This window comes from Choloepus didactylus, chromosome 12 (genome assembly GCF_015220235.1).
Source record: "Choloepus didactylus isolate mChoDid1 chromosome 12, mChoDid1.pri, whole genome shotgun sequence".
Lineage (NCBI taxonomy): Eukaryota > Metazoa > Chordata > Mammalia > Pilosa > Megalonychidae > Choloepus > Choloepus didactylus.
This window is the reverse complement of record NC_051318.1, coordinates 54,826,056-54,836,413: the sequence shown is the minus strand read 5'-3', so window position 1 is coordinate 54,836,413 and position 10,358 is coordinate 54,826,056. Positions and strand designations below refer to the sequence as shown.

Below are 10,358 nucleotides of genomic sequence, written 5' to 3'. Positions count from 1 at the left end.
GTAGAGTGACATCATCCACATAGTGAGGTAAGACATAAATTCTCCCTTCAGAATCAGCTAACAAAAAAGGCAAATCCCACTTGATTGGAACTCTGGAGGATGATACAGATGAAGAAGGTTTCCAGAGACACTGAATTGAGGAAAAAGAAAAATAATCACAAAGAATGGGTATGAGATTTCCATCTCAGACATGCCAGTCTAGACCCCTTCCTCTCAATCCATCCCTTGCAACTGACGAGTTGCACACAGGTAACACATTCTGGGATGCCTTCCCAGATGTGCAGGCCACACAGCCAATCAGAGCAGTGAATTAAAACCCCACATATTTCCAGACACAGGGACCTAAGTCCAGAACACTAGCAGCTGAGGAGTGCTGCATAAAAATATGCACCTGGGGGAAAAAAGGAAAAAAAGAGAGAGAACCATTGCCAAAGCAATGGCAAGAAGTGTGCACATTCAATCCATGCCTTGTTTTCTGGATCACCTAATGCAAAATGGACCCTTTTGGATTGACCCCATCTAGTTCCCTGAAGTGAGATACACTAAAGAGGAACAAACAAGACACAGAAAAGCATCACCAGAAATGAGAAAAAAAGGAAAATTGAGCTGCTGTAATACAGTGCAGGTGCCAGCACTGAAAGTGCAAGGAAAGGGGGACATTGAGTGAAGGAGGGAATATAAACAAATCATAGGAACTGGGAGTAAACTCTGCACAAAACCAAATAGAACAAACAAGATTTCCAGAGAAGGAACAGAGGAAAGGAAGTTTTCTCCTGGAGGTGAACAATTGCACAAAATGCAATCTTCAAAATTTTACTGCAATATTCAGGGCAAGAATTAGATGAAGAAGAGTTAAGAAAATTGGAACTGTTAAACACAGGCCACTATAAACGTCCAGAATAAGTTGGACAAAGAGTCAAGAAAAGCCTCAACAAAAAGCCAATCAACAATGAAACCCTAGGCAAGTGGAAGAAACTGAACTTCAGACATACATCAAAATAATCAGATGCTGAGAACCAGCAAAAATATTGCAAGCCATTCTAAGAAACAGGGAGATATGTCTCAGTCAAGGGAACAAATTAAAACTTCAGAGGAGAGACAGAAATTGGAACAACTAATCAAAGGAGTTCAAACAAACTTCATGGAGATGAGTGGAAATATGGATATACAGGTGAAGGATATTAAGAAAACAGCCTATGAGAATAAAAAGAATTTGAAAGTTTAAAAATAAACATAACAGAAATTTTGGGGAAGAAAGTCACATTAAAGGAGATTAAAAATACACTAAAGGCAGGTAAAGGCAGATTTGAACAGGAAGAAGAAATAATCAGTGAACTAGAAGACAGGAAATTGAAATCATACAGTTAGCAGAACAGATAGAGGAAATAGAAAAAATTGAGCAGTGTCTCAGGGTTTTGAGTGAAAGCAGGAAGGGTATACACATTATGGGTGTCCCAGAAAGAGAAGAGAAGGGAAATGGGGTAGAAATCATATTTGAGGAAATAATGACCAACAATTTCCTAACTCTTATGAGAGACATAAATATACATGTCCAGGAAGGGCAGTGTACTCCAAACAGAATAAACCCTAATAGACCTACTCCAGTACACATACTAATCAAAATGTCAAATGCCAAAGATAAAGAAAGAATATTTAAAGCAGCCAGAGAAAAGCAATTCATTATATATGAGTGTGCCAGTTTGAGTGTATTGTGTCCCCCAAATGCCATTATCTTTGTAGTCTTGTGTGGGGCAGAAGTTTTGGTGCTGGTTGGATTTGCTTGGAATGTGCCCCACCCCGCTGTGGGAGATAATTTTGATGAGATGTTCCCATGGAGGTGTGGCCCCATCCATTCGGGGTGGGCCTTGATCAGTGGAGCTATATAAATGAGCTGACTCAGAGAGAGGGAACTGAGGGAGTGCAGCTGTGAGTGGCGTTTTGAGGAGGAGCAAGCTTGCTGGAGAGGAACGTCCTGGGAGAAAGCCGTTTTGAGGCCGGAGCTTTGGAGCAGACGCCAGCTGTCTTCCTAGCTAGCAGAGGTTTTCCGGACGCCATTGGTCATCCTCCGGTGAAGGTACCCGATTGTTGAGGTATTACCTTGGACATTTTGTGGCCTTAAGACTGTAACTGTGTAGCAAAATAAACCCCTGTTTTATAAAAGCCTATCCATTTCTGGTGTTTTTCATTCTGCAGCATTAGCAAACTAGAACAATGAGGAATCCTCAATAAGGCTAATTGCTGATATCTCATCAGAAACCGTGAAGGTGAGAAGGTAAGGGCATGATATGTTTAAGGTACTGAAAGAGAAAAACTTCCAGCCAAGAATTATTTATCTGGAAAATTGTCCTTCAAAACTGAGGGAGAGTTTAAAATATTCACAGATAAACAGAAACTGAGAGAATTCATCAACAAAAGACCTACCCTACTAGAATTAGAAAGTGAGTTCTACATGTTGAAGGAAAAAGGCAGGAACGAGCGACTTGGAGTAGTGTGAAGAAATGAAAATATTCAGTAAGTGTAACAAAAGGGTAAATGCAAAACCAAATAGTATTGTATGCTTAATATGCAACTCTACTCTTTAATTCCTATGAGAGTGAGGATACAATTGAATGAGCGTCATATTTCCTTATAACAGACATGCAACATACAAAAAGGCTTGTATGCCTTGGGAAATGTCAACATAAACAGTGGAAACATAAAGAGGGATCTGGGAATAGAGAATACATATGCTATTGCAGCTAAGTTGCTATCTTTCCAAATTAGTAGCTTATAGATGTGGGTTGCGTAATACAAACCCCAGGTAACCACAAAGAAATTATTAAAAATAATATACAGAAACATAAATGAGAAAGGAATCAGTCAGAAACATTACAAAAATTAGACTATATAGAAGAGGAAATTGCAATAAAGGAAAAGACAGACAAAAAAAAGAAATGACACATAAAAACCAAAGGACAAAATAGCTGAAGTAAGTACTTCTTTATAGTATTAACACTGGACATTAATGGATTAAACTCCCAAAAGACACAGATTGGCAGAATGAATAAAAAAGCAGGATTCAGCTATATGGTTTTAACAAGGGACTCACCTTAAACAAAAATAGATTGAAAGTAGAAGAATGGAAAAAGATATCCCATGCAAATAATAACCAAAAAAGGTTGGAATGTCTATTCTAATAACAAACAAAGTAGACTTTAAGTCAAAAGCTGTTACAAGAGACAATGAAAGACACTATATGTTAATAAAATTTCCAATCTACCAAGAAAAATTAAAAATCATAAATATTTATGCACCTAGCCACAGTGTCGCAAAATACAAGAGGCAAAAGTGAAGAGAGAATAGACACCTTTAAAATACTATTGAGAGACTTCTATGTACCACTCTTATCAGTAGATAGAACATCTAGACAGAAGACCAATAAGGAAACAGAGAACTTGAATGCTATTATAAATGAACTAGACCTAATAGACATTTACTTTGCACCTGAAAATGACAGAATATGCATTCTTCTCAAGTGCACATGGATCATTCTCCAGGATAGATCCCACATTGGGCCACAAAACAAGTCTCAATAAATTTAAAATGATTGAAATTATACAAAGCACTCTCTCTGACCATAATAGAATGAAGCTGGAAATCAAAAACAGGCAGGGACTGTAAAATGCATAAATACATGGAAGTTAAATAACACATGCTTAAATAATCAGTGAGTCAAAGAAGAAATTACAAAGGAAATCAGTAAATATCTTGAGACAACTGAAAATAAGAACCCAACATATTAACACTTTTGGGGTACAGCAAAAGCAGTGTTGAGAGGGAAATTTATAGGCATGAATGCTTATATTAAAAAAGAAGAAAGAGCTAAAAATCAAAGTATTAACTGCACACCTGGAGAAACTAGAAAAGAAGAGAAACTAATCCCAAAATAAGCAGAGGGAAAGAAATAACACAGATTAGAGCATAAATAAATGAAATAGAGAATAAATAAATCAATAGAGAGCATTAATAAAACCAAACATTGGTTTGCCTAAAAGATCAATAAAATTGACAAACCCTTAGCTATGCTGATTAAAGAGAAAAAGAGAGAAGAAGCAAGTAAACAAAATCTGAAATGAGAGGGTGTACATTACTACTGACCCCACAGAAATAAAAAAAAATCATTAGAGTATGAACAACTGTATATCAACAAATTAGACAGCCTATATAAAATGGACAAATTCCTAGAAACACACGATCTGCGCTGACTCTTGAAGAAAAAGAAGATCTCTTCAGACCAAATACAAGAAAAGAGATGACCTTCACATAACTGTTTACAGCTGCTTTATTCGTAATTGCCCAAAAATGGAAAAAACCAAGATATTCTTCAATGGATAAATAAATTTTGGTACAGCCATGCAATGGAATACTATTCAGCAAGCAAGAAAGAATGACCTACCAAACCCAAAAGACATAGATGAAACTTGAATACATGAAAGAAGTCCATGTGAAAAGGCAATATACAGTATGGTTCCACTAATATGACTGTCTTTCAAAGACAGAACAATTGAGACAATAAAGAGATCAGTGCTTGCCTGGTGTTAAAAGGAATTTCAAATAAGCACTGCACACTAGTTAATAAAGTTGGCTTCCACAAGGGTAAAGATTAACATTTCTGACACTGCTATACATTTATGAAGAAAATGAACAAGTAATGATTGGCCAATGGTGGGAACCAGGTTTTCCACTGTTGGAGAAGTATTTTACAGACAAGCAAGTGAAGGAGACTGGAATGATTCACAGAGTATTAGATTGATTTGGAGACATCAGTGTTTGAATTCATGACAATATAGATACAAATGGAGATAGGGAGATTGAGATATAGATAAATAAAGATATATATAGATGAAGTAGAAATAAAGGTAGAGATACAGATAATTTGTATTTACACATGTTAGTATATGTCCATATATTTTCTTGCTGTGTCAGCTGAAAAGGCCTAAAAGCAACAACACTCAAGTAACAAAGAGCATATTTAGCAACCAGAACTTGGTTTCCAAATGTCATTCTTCAATATTGAAGAGTACTAAGACTTCTTGAAGAAAAGACTAATCCTATAACTGGGGTAGAAAATACATAAGCAACTGTCTGTTTACTCCACACACCACCCTCACCATTATATTCATAATTCACACACAATTCCACTTGTTAACAAATGGTAAAACAATAGTATCAGCCATAAAATCAGTTCAATAAAATTAGTGAATTGTGATAAAATCCAATTAATGCTCAAAGTCTAGTTTTTTAAATGTCACAGTATATATTGTTTACTCCAAATTCAATTGATTTATTATTATTCACAATTTTCTAGAAATAATTCACATTATGCCCACTTTGTTTGCCCCACCTACAAAACCTTAATATGATAAAATCTGTAAATAAAGTTGGTTATAAAACTTGATTTCTTAATGACCTCTGAGCCCTCTATTAAAACATATTTAATTTCCAGAGATGTTCTTTAGGACAGTATCTAAAATTTATAAGCCCTCTCAACTAATTAATCTATTCCTATAACAATAACTTTAGCCTCACTAATCTTTCTAATCACACTAAGTGTGTCTACAGTAAAAATATCTTCCCTTTGACAAGTAAATAGGGATGAAATTGTCTCTAAAATCATTATATATATCCATATTTTACACTAAAATGTTTATCTATGACAAGTGTGTAAACTCAATAAAAAATTTCAAAAAAAATTCAAAAGTGTGTGGGGTTTTTTAGCTGTTTTTTTTTTTTTTTTTTGTATTACCTTCTAATTAGTTTCCGTCAACACAAATCCTTTCTTTTATGTTCTATATAGTGTGCTAAAGAAAGAAGACCCAAAATAATTTCACTTGTTTTACATTGTCATTTAATATGATAAATTCTTAAAATAAAAATTATCAACCTAAGAATATATTTCACTGTTAAAAATCAGTATCTTGCATCCAAATTAAAGATGTGTGTTAATCTGTGATTTATAAATAGTTCTTGCATATTACCTAACATATATATCAGAGTCAGCCATACTCAAACATTCTGTTAGCAGTTTTTTAAAAAGGAGCTACACTTCAATCCCTCTTTCAGGCCTAACTGTGCTGAACTGAATATGACACATTCTGTTTGTTCCAAATTATTTTTAACTGTCAGTAATAATATAAAATCATATTATTCATCTAAATATTTACTGTTCATATGGATATTTTAGATTATTTTACTTTGTGAAAAAAAATGGTTATACACACACAAACACATACATATGTGAGGTATTCCATTAGTTTTCTTTTATAAAGTATGATGTATTCAAAGAAGGTCTTCTGAATGAATTGTGCTAAAATCTGTTGTTCCTTTTCTGACTTAAGTTAAATTAAAAACACAACATAGTATATCCATTTTGTAGAGTTTTAGGTGAACAGTAATTACTTGACTTAGTTTATTCAGCTTTAATAGACATGACGAATTGCTCTCTATCAATTCAAATATCAAATAAGGTTACCACTAGCTGAATTAGATCAAACCTATAAAGGCCATGTGGTGTTTTGGAGCTATGCACCCAGAAAAACATGTTCTTAAACTTAATCCATTCCTATGTGTGTGTGAACCCTTGTAAATGGGACACTTTGGTGAAGTTACTTCATGTAAGGTGTGGTACAACTGAATCCATCCATAATCTCACATTATCATCACTCAGTTGTACAATCCTCCTCACTCTCCATTTTAAACAATTCTCATTTTTTATCATATTTTTATTGTAGCATATAAAATATATACATAAAAGTGATAACTTTCAAAATACAATTTAACAAATAGCAAATTTCAAAGAATATTATAGGTTACAATTCCACAGTTTCAGCTATTTCCTTATTATGAAATATAACATATATACAAAAAGACAATGTCTTTCAAAGTATAATTTAACAAATAGATACATAGGAAATTTCCAAAGTTATTATGTGTTATAGTACCATAGTTTTGTTATTTCCTTATTGTGAAATCTAACATATATACAAAAAGGTATAGCTTGCAAATTACAATTTACAAGTAGCTATAGAACAAATTTCAAAGGATGCTATGGGTTTTAGTTCCACCATTTCAATTCTTTCCTTCTAACTATTCTAATACCCTAACAACTAAGAAAAAAGAAAATTATATAAAGATTCAGTATTCCTAATCTTTGTTACATTCCAGCTTGTGTGTTTCTACCCCTCCTCTAGTTCAATCACTTTCCTGACCTTCAGGGATGTCTGGAGAGTGACCACCCTAACCTATTCATGTTGAAAAGGGGTGTCAACTTTATGAGAAAAGGGGGCACATCTAGTTGATGTTCTTGAAGAGGCTATTGCCTCTGGGTTTTGGGGGCTGGCATAAGGGCACTCTGAAGGATTTAAGTTTCTGAAGAATAAACTTAGTGAGTGAAACTATAGAGTCTCAGGGATCAAAGTCTTCTTTAAGGTTTTCAGGACTACTGCTGACTTGGGCTTATCATACTGTGGTCATTTGGCATATCTAGGTGAAGCTTACGTAGGAGTAAATCAGGTGCAAAAAGACATAGCCAGAGGGAATAGCCAGAAGCTGAAGGTCAATGGAAAGAGAAGGGGGAAGCCAGGAGAGGCTGCCACGTGCATTATCATGTGACAGAGAAGCCAAGGACCAAGGACCACAGGGAGCCCACCCAAGAACACTCCAGTTTTCTGGAAGAAAGCATCTCTTTGATGACAACTTGATTTTTTTTTTTTACTAAAATATTTTATTGCAGTAAGATTTGACTGTGCCCAAAATCAATACAAAGAAAACTAAAATTATTTACATACAAATGAATGAAACAGCCCGGAGTAGCCAGCATCAGCACAATATTAGCCTCTAAGTCAGTGTAATTTTCTAAGGCTCATTACAATAGTAAAGAAAAAAACAGCTGATCGATCATACTTGGAACAATTCACTGATTTACATGTTTAAAAAAGTCCTCCATCAAGATGTATTTGAGACAAATAATTTATTCCTTTGAAGGGTACCTGGAGAAAAGTCCAACTCATTCCTGCTTACTGTAGTCACAAGTACTTTCAGATTAATTAAATAACATCTTTTCCAAAATTCACACATTCTAGACCCACTTCCCAAACAGATATTTCCTCGGTATTAGTGTCAAAGCATAATGCATTTCATATTCTATAAAAAAGTATCTACATTATATTTCCTGTTAAAATGGACCTTGTTTCATTCAGTTGGAACTGATATCTCTGTTTGTAACAATCTATTAACAATTCTGGCATTCGCACTGTGTGAACATTCAGAGGTGCCCACAAAAGACTGGCCTGTTGATGACTGAAAAAATAAATTGAGATGTCAAATAAACAAATTTCATTATGAAATGAAGAATTTGATTAAGAATATATTTTTATTAGGCATTTTGGTAATAAATTGTTACTCCATGGATAATTGATTCAGTGTTGTTTTTTTTCTTAAGTAAATGAATCTGACAGTAGTTTCTCTCGAAGGAAGGTTACTTACTTCTCCAGTTGCTGGGAGATACTGAAGGCTTCAAACAAACTGGCAGCAAAGTCTTTCACCTGCTCCATCATCAGCAGATCCTGAACAAAATGACTGGATTTTCCACTGCACACTGAATGGATTTGTCCATTTATAATTGGAATTATCTTGGCTAAAGGCAGGCTGACTCTGGAAAGACTCTCCATGGAGCCCCCATGCTGCAGGCCCTGTTCCATGGGTCAGGAGAACTCAGCCATGTTGCCCAGGAGTCTGCTGAAGCCTCAGTTCAGACAGGTGGTCAACATCGTCCTGAAATCTGGACTCTCCAGCACGTCTCTGGTTTTGTTGAGGAGTTTAAGTGTGGTAACACCTTTGGGGGAAAGTCCACAGGCTTGGATGGCCAGCAAGGCCTCTGGTCTGGCATCATATAACAGCACAGGAAGGATCCAGCGCAGTCCTCATTCACCCAGGGAGAAGGGGCTTTCTGCTCAAGGAGGGTTCTGATTTTTTTTAGTTTTTGTTCCAAGTCCAAAAGGGACAAGGAATGCTTAAGAGAAACACTTCCTAGAATGTTCTGCACAGCTTGCTTAATGACAGTGTTCAATTCAGTTAGGCTGTCTTCAAGGAGGTCCTGGATGCTTGATAAATGTTGCCGAAGGACATCTGGGGATGCAAGAACCATGGTGCCATTTTTGCCAACTGCTGCGTTATCCAGGTAAATGTATCTGCCAGTTATGTTCAACTGAACCTGCAAGAAAACAACCAGCATACAACTGTATACAGTCAGGATACTTTCTCATGATGCTTATCTTCAGGTCCTCCCATATTTCTAGCTTGTTAGAAGGCCTGTTTTTCAGCAGAGCTGTGAGGCTCTCAGAGTTGAGTTGCTGCATTAAGACCTCTCTAAGTGTCAGGAGCATGGACAACACTGTCATATTGCATGTCCTTCAGTTGCTTTTAAAAGGATACTGCCATCAACCTTGGGCAATGTACCTGCAGCCTCCCTTTCTTGTATTTCTCAGATTTTCTCCTGTCCATATTTCCCTAGATATATACTCCTCTGAGCACTGTGCCCAGGAAGAGACATTTCTGTTTCTGACATTTCAGAAAATTCCACATGGACCGCAGCATCTTTGGGCCAGGATGCGGAGGTCACCAGGACGCTGGCTTTCTGTCCCAGGAGCCACCCAGAAGAGCTTTGCTGCACTGCCTGGCATGCTGTTGACACCCAGACCAATACCTTGACTTTGAATGTCTCCTAGCCTCAAAACAGTAAGCGAATAACTTTCCATTGTTTAAACCAACCCATTGCATGGTATTTGCTTCAGCAGCCAGGAAACTAAAGCAGACCATAAGCCCATTTTCTTTTTCAAGAAACTATGTCTTGTGTTAAAAAACAAACAAACAACAACAACAAAAAAAACAAAAAAAATAACTAAGAATAAGTTAGTTTCTTATTCCCAGAAAAAATCAAAACATTTTCAGACACCATTACAGTGCTCCATCAGTGAGGTGCATCAGAAGATTGGATATGTATCAACATTTGCACAGACATAGACAAGCAGATAGATACACACCACACATATACACACACATATACACACCCAGAACAATCCTACCAGATGTATCCTGAGAAATAACTTGGCAAATTTTCTATTCTACCTACTTTGCAATTTTGTGAGTTTCCTAAGCCTCAGATTACAAATTTCATTCCTAAATAAAAACAAAACAAATCAAGCATCAAAGAAACAGTAACCGAAAAACCCACCACATTCTGCAAGTAGAATTAATCCATTTAAAGTGTCAAGTAGATTTACAAATTCTGCAAAACAAATGCTATGCTAAGTATTTCTACA

At 35.9% G+C, this 10,358-nt stretch overlaps 1 pseudogene; it reads right to left on the bottom strand.

Moving 5' to 3' along the window:
* Nucleotides 1–8,519: 8,519 nt before the first annotated feature.
* Nucleotides 8,520–9,633, bottom strand: LOC119507402 (annotated as a pseudogene).
* Between the last annotated feature and the right edge of the window lie 725 nt (nucleotides 9,634–10,358).